At 40.5% G+C, this 7,642-nt stretch overlaps 1 protein-coding gene across 1 annotated transcript in view; it reads left to right on the plus strand.

The window, feature by feature from the left end:
• LOC307125013 (E3 ubiquitin-protein ligase TRIM35-like) overlaps nt 1-7,642 on the plus strand; it is a 302,217-nt gene that overhangs the window by 61,239 nt on the left and 233,336 nt on the right. The window lies entirely within an intron of this gene.

Here is a 7,642-nt window from a genome sequence, read left to right on the forward strand (position 1 = left end):
TTTTCAATTTGTTTCGATTCAATTCAATATCGATTATTTTGGATATGTATCAGGTATAATACATGGAAAATTTTCTCAAGAAAAACAAATTTCTGAACTAATGTTGTAAACTATGGGAGTCAGTTGATACTACATTAGCCTACTAATATTGAAGGTAAAATTCAACAGATTTTTATACAAACACTTAAATGACACTAAATTATGTTTGTTTAAAATATATTAATAAAGTTATAGTATTAACTTTGCAATTACATAATCATAATTCCACTCCAATTAGTTTTTTGAAATATAAACATTTAAAGACGTTACATTCGCGCTGTTACTGGTATTACGGCAGAAGAGAAGATCCGTTCATGTTTGCTCCGCGCTGCTAGATAGATATATATATATATATAGAGTACTCCTTACCTTTTCAGGCGAAAAGCTATTGGAGTTGTCGGCTTCTGGAGACCTCTCCAATTCCTGCAAGCCACAATGTATCTGGTGTTTTCAGAATGTATAAAAATTTAAAGTGACCAAAATTGCCACCTAAGACTTACCTCATCAGTTGATGTAAACGAAATGACATCCTTGCATTCCTTTATATGCATCGGAAGACACTGCAGAGGAAACATTTCACTGCACACTGAACATTGTGCTTTGGGCATGTTCTCCAACTCCTTTGCATCAGATGGCAAAGGAGTAGTGTCGAGTTTTTTTTGAAGTGGAACTATATACATTGTGGACTTTCCATTGCCACTCACTGATTTCAGCTGGTTACCATTATAACCATCTGAATCAGGAGGGATTACTAAGAGTTTGCGCTGCCCACCTCCATCTAGAATTAGATTAAGAACAGAAAAACAACATTCTTATCTGCAACTTTATCATACCCTTACACTTTGTTTGCCGTAATCAGACGCAATTGTTTTTTAAAATTTGGTCAAATGATACATTTAGTTTATGAGCATATTTTAATGGAATTAATGGAGTCCTAATTCTAATGGAAGTTTTCACACCTTATGGGAAGGATTTACACATTTTCCCCTTTGTAACTGTATATCCAGTGTAGATATGATCTTAATACAGTGTATAATAAAACATAAAACAAGCCACGTTAACATACCTGAAGTCTTGTGCAGCAGCCACCCACCACAGATATTGGCAAGTTTTGGAAAGGTGTTACAAAGCATCTCTGATAGCTTGGACAAAGAAAAAAGTTAATAAATTAATAAATAAATGACAATCCAGCTTTTAAAAAAAAAGTGTGTGTGTGCAGGGTTTTTCCTGCATAGAGAATTACGAGGCGGCCGCCTTCGTCAAATTTCGTGCCGCCTCCTTCTGGCGACAAAACTCAGATTGACAAAATGACAGGCAATCACTTGCTCAGATTAGGCATGTCGTGATAATTAAATAATCATAAGAAATATATCGTCACATGATCCTTCAGCAATCACTATCATTATTATATTATGATTTGCTGGTACAAAGTCATCTAAAGTCATTCCATAGCAGAATGTGAGGGACAGAGGAATATTTACATCATTAAATTAAAGTTCACTAAAATAAATTAGTGGTTTCTGAACGATGTTGTTACTCGCTACCGGGTGACAACACAATGACTATTAATTAGCATCACACCCGCACAATAACTGGAATTTAAAACTGTGAAGAAACAAATGTCGCTCTGTTTTGTAGCGTTTCATATATATTCATAGTTTTGTGCACTGAAAGATTATTAAAAAGCATATCTTGTTCTCTTGTATCCATCATATCTTTGTTGCCCCATTACAGAGCTGCACATTACGTTTACAATTAACATGATGTAACTTTATATTATTTGTGTAGGCCCATATAATTATCTACATTCAATATATAAATATAAATCTAATAATATAATTGTTTTTCATAAAATTTATTTTATAAGAACACAAAGTAATTTGTACCTTTTTATTAACATGTTTAGATTTTATAAAATTATAGGCCAAAGATTTTTTCAAGAATGACTTTTTTTAATTGCAATTTTTTTTAACTATCCACTCACCTAATTTAATATATATTTTTATTTATTGTTTTTTTTTATAATGAGTGTGTACTTAGTGGATTCTGGATTGTGTTTAACAAATAAAAGAGTGACCATTAGTTCCACAAACACAGACGTATTGATATTCTATAGTGATAGAAATATATGAATGATACATAACCCTTTTATTTTGCCAGTTTGTTGTGATTGTTTCAGTTATTTACTGAATTGAATAAATATTTAAAGGTGTTAGCTGTAATCTTACACTGTAAAGTGATAACTTGAAAGGGATTAAATTAATTTCATTTATTTTATCATAATTATTTAATGATCAAAGCACACAGAAAATGTATGTCAAAGCCCTAAAACTGACAATTAATTGGCAAAATTAATTGGCTGGGCCAAGTAGGATTTTACCACCTCCGCCTCATTTTGAGCCTTGAAAAACCCTGGTGTGTTTGTGTGTTGGGGTGTTTTTTTTGGGTGATCATACTTGTGAATGGGTGACATTTTCAGGAATGCTTAACGAACGTCTTCCAAGTCCAGCCAGTGTTAGACACAGTTCTGCCTCTCCTTTTGGGGTTACGTCTCTATGCTTTTCGAGCAAGAAAAAATGCATCAAAAAAGATTTTTCTTGACGCTTGTATGGGGCAAAGCGCCTTTTCCCCCTAAGCTCCTTGCGAAAAAATCCAGGAAATGACCTAAGAACATTTTCTTGTTATTGTATGGAAAATTTACCAGGTTTATTTTGAAAGCAGCTAAATTAGCTAATGCCTTAATGCCACTACACACTGCATAGACAGACAGCAACCACGAGTAATATCTTCAGGTGTTTGTTTGTATTGGTCTGCCCTTGTCTTTTGTCAACTGAATGTGTTCAATGTCTGGTTCTGGAATATCTGAAAAATGGCACAATCTAATATGATGATTGTCTGCATTGGTAAGCAGCTGTCTATGCGGAGTGAATTGGCCTTTGAACAACAGTTTCACAGATTCTCACACCTAGCCATTTCTTGTTGCACTGATTGGCAGTTGGACTGTGGCCTCCTCTCTTGTTGTGCCCTCTCTCTCTGCTGTCCCTGTGGTGCTGCATTCTGACTAACTAGCCTTGTGCTGGTCAGCATTGACACCAGGCTTTGTGCAGTTGAAATGATGTCACCTAATGGGACCTGATATACATTGATATACAATTAAGCAATAAACCACAAGACGCTGTGCTGCATCATGACTAGTAATCAAAGTTCACAAGGTATATTTCCGTATTATTTATTATGTTTTCTGATGTATAATTTCCATTCTGTTTCTTTAATGGTTACGCCCACTTGTTGTTGCGGAAAATTGAACTTGAACAGATTCGGCCATAGGAAGAAAGGGAGAAACAGTTTTCTTACCGTCTTGTCTGTCAATTTATGGATAAAACTTGTGATTAAACGTTTAAGGCAACACAAGATAAAGGTTTGACAAGTATAATATAGGATACAGGAATCAACAGGATTTTTGTACATTTTTGTGTTTGATTAATCTCGCACTTGTTTACGGATTTTTGACTGACTTCTTTGACGAGTTAGAACCCATTTTTCCTGCCACTATAATACAAGTGAAGTTAACAAAGGACTTTGCATCAACAGTACCGTTACACTAGCCTAACGTTACACCGGACCTGTTATGACCGTGACGGAATTCACGACACACTATCGTTAAATATGTCTCGACCAATATATCTGAAAAATACAGCGACAGCGGACATTATTGAGTCCAATAAACTAACATGTTTAATGACATTCAATGTTTCAATGAGGGAAGAACAAGATAACTTACCTGAGGCGGCGTGAGGGAACTCCCTTGACCAGCCATTTTTTCAGTGGCGCGAAAAAAAGCCGGTCCCTTTGACAGTGACAGGATCAGTGACAGTGACAGGTGAGTGACAGGATCAGGGCGCGCGCGCTCACTGTGTGATCGATGTATCTCACTCGTATATTAATGCCTGTGACAGCGGTGACGTAATTTTGACAGTAGATTGTCGCTTCATGATTCGTACTCGTAAACAAGACTTCGTACTCGTAACCCAGCAATCGTAAAACTATGTTTTGTGTTTGTGTAAACTACACTAGTCGTAATTTTTGGAGTCGCACTCAAACAAACGTGGCACATGTCGTGTCTGTACCTGTTTTGACCATAGATTCTGGAATCGTACCATCAAAGTCACGATTAAACTCACTGATTTTGTACAATTTTTAGAAATACGCACGTACGAGTTTTATTTATGCACGTGTTATTATTGACAGTCTTTTTATTCCATACCCCATCCCCTGAGCCTACTCCAGAGTCCTCCCCAGCCCCTGAGCCCGCTCCAGGGTCCGCCCCAGCCCCTGATCCCACTACAGCCCCTGAGCCTGCTCAAGAGTCCCCGCAGCCCCTGAGCCCACTCTAGTTCCTGAGCCTGCTCCAGAGTCCATCCCATCCCCTGAGCACGCTCCAGAGTCCTCCCCAGCCCCTGAGCCCGCTCCAGAGTCCATCCCATCCCCTGAGCACGCTCCAGAGTCCTCCCCAGCCCCTGAGCCCGCTCCAGAGTCTGCCCCATCCCCCGAGCACACTCCAGAGTCCTCCCCAGCCCCTGAGCCGTCTCCAGAGTCCTCCCCAGCCCCTGAGCCGTCTCCAGAGTCCTCCCCAGCCCCTGAGCCGTCTCCAGAGTCCTCCCCAGCCCCTGAGCCGTCTCCAGAGTCCTCCCCAGCCCCTGATCACACTCCAGAGTCCTCCCCAGCCCCTGAGCCGTCTCCAGAGTCCTCCCCAGCCCCTGAGCCGTCTCCAGAGTCCTCCCCAGCCCCTGAGCCGTCTCCAGAGTCCTCCCCAGCCCCTGATCACACTTCAGAGTCCTCCCCAGCCCCTGATCACACTTCAGAGTCCTCCCCAGCCCCTGAGCCCACTCTAGTCCCTTAGCCTGCTCCAGAGTCTGCCCCATCCTCCATCCCGTAGGCATGTATATAGGCATAGATACATAGTTACATAGGTACATAGTTACATAGGCAAATTAGTCCAGTGGTGTAGGACAGTGCGCGAATGCTCCTCCCAGTCAGCGACGGACAGTAATTCAGAGGAGATTCAAGCAGCGCTGCTTTTGCTAGTTATGTACTGGTTTACTAAAGATGTAATTAACAAAACGGCGGAAAAGAGACGAGCACTGATACTAAAGCGTTTTCTGAAAGCTCGTAAAGCTAGATTTAAAATAAGACAACGTATGTTATTATCAGCTATTACAGACAATGACCGTGCGATGGCTGAGACGAACGCGCGCCATCGGACAGAAAGAGCAAGACTGATATTTACTGAACGCAGAACGAACCTGTCAAAAAGACTTTTAAAAATGCCAGTTGAAATAAAATGCTGCATGAGTTCAACCAATCAGCATGTTCAGCGCCCAAGTCCCACCCCCGAAATTTCCTGAACTTTGAAAAAGTACTACCTCGCGAGCAGGGCCATTCGGAGGGGGAAATATTTACCCGGAACTTCATTTAGACCCTGGCTCCTGTGGTCGAAACACACCGAGTACCACCCCAACGTTCCTAGTTCCTGGGGAAAGTTCCTGCGGTGGAAACGCGGCTTTGGAAAACCTCTGTATGACCCTGGCCAATGTACTGTAACTCAGATTCAGGGTGTTACCGATCTTCTCATAGCCTAGGCCATCTTTGTGGAGGGCAACAATTCTAATCCTCAGAGAGTTCTTAGCCATGAGGTGCATGTTGAACACCCAGTGGTCAGTATGACAGAATTGTACTCAAAGCACCAAATTTTAATACAAGATACACAAATTTGTATGGTCCTGTCAAGCATTCAAAAACATGTATGTGAAGAATAGGACATGTGGCTTTGCATGGTTAAACAACACACCGCTATTGTCACTTAGGGTGTACTAACTTTTGTTGCCAGCTATTTTGACAATAATGGCTGTATGTTAAGTTATTTTCAGAGTTCAGTCAATCTATACTGCTATTAGAGCTGTGCGATAAATCGATTTTATCGATTAACTCGAATGTGTAATTTACGTCGACTTGTTTGAATGAAAATTGGTTTTCTCTTTAACATTCGCCGACGCTCCCCTCTCAGGGCTCAGCCCTCCCCCGCACATTTGCCATTGAGATAAACAAACAACAAGGACAGTGTCATCTTACAACATACAGTGTCATTCGTAATTGGTTCGGTTTTTCTGCGTCAGTCGCAGAACAAACAATACCCCGCTGCAAAGTGTGTTTGAAGTCTGAACAGAACCACGCTTCTCGTTTGAGCTCACAAGCTCACATGCCACGTGACACCGTTAGTACACAGCGCTGAGAGATCCAGTGAGAAAGCATTTGAATTCACCACAGAATTAATAACATGGCTACTGCGAGATGTAGTGGAAGCGTTCAATGCTGAATTCTGTTATAAACCACAGTTATCAGATCAAACAGAGCTGACGTGGAGACCAGGGGAAACATTGAGCCATGAGCGAAGATCAGGGGTTTCAGTCACAAATCACCAACATTCACCATGATTTACTGTAGTAATGCCGCATTCCAGGCAACCGGTAACCCGTGTTTTTACAACCTTCTACCCGTGAAAGTGCACTGGAACGACAGTCAAACCCGTGACTTCCCACCCGTGAACTCGCACTAGATCGATGTACTCCCAGTTACGAGATCTGACGTCACATAGCTCACGAAATAACAATGATAGCCCCGTATGGATGCTGTGTTTATGAAACAAATATACAATTAACGTTAAATAAAAGGTATAACAGATTCTCTTGCCGTATTCAAGATTCAAGATTCAAGAGTTTTATTTGTCACATACACAGTTATATACACAATATACAACTGGCAGTGAAATGTAAACAGGTCCGCTCCATGGACAGTGCAAATAACAGTAGAATAATAAATAAAAGCAAAGTCTTAGCGGAGCGACCTGAACGGCGACCGAGCACGGCGGCGCCATCTTTGGAAACATGCGCCATTTTTCCCCTCCGTTTCCCTCAAATAAGCAAGTAAGTAAGCACCTTTGGGGATAGAAATTATTGTAAATTTAGCATAAGCCTCATACGGTCCGCCATGCTTGTTTACATCAAGCTACCACACGATTCCTTGGGCTAAGGTTTGGCGTGACTTTGCCTGGAACGCTACAAAGTCGCGAGTCGTGGTTTGAAGTTGTAACTTACGGGCTCAAAAACCTGCCTGGAACACAGCATAACACAACATGGATTTAATGTTGTTGTCATTATTCATCTCAGGGTGCGTACAAGCTTTAGAGATTGAAATTCAAGCACTTTAAGGGTTTTCAGGAGCTTCACACTTTTTTCCAGCACTTCAAAGCTCCAAATATTATCCTATTTTAATGTTATTTTTAAAGTGATGATTTGTAAAACTAAAAGTTTAAAGGGGTATTGTGGAAGAAATAGTCGACTTTTTCTGGCAAACAAGCACTTTTATTTTAAAAAGACATGAAATTACCAATATAACCAGTGGATGGCGGCAGAGGAGCACTTATTGACTTATTAGCCATTTCCACTCCCTAATATATGGACAAAAGAAGGAAGACACAAAGTATCATGAAAAAAAAACTTTTCTTTCAAAATGTGTTTAAATTACTATAAAATTTAGTAAAAGTACA

Source organism: Gobio gobio (genome assembly GCF_949357685.1).
Source record: "Gobio gobio genome assembly, chromosome: 1".
Lineage (NCBI taxonomy): Eukaryota > Metazoa > Chordata > Actinopteri > Cypriniformes > Gobionidae > Gobio > Gobio gobio.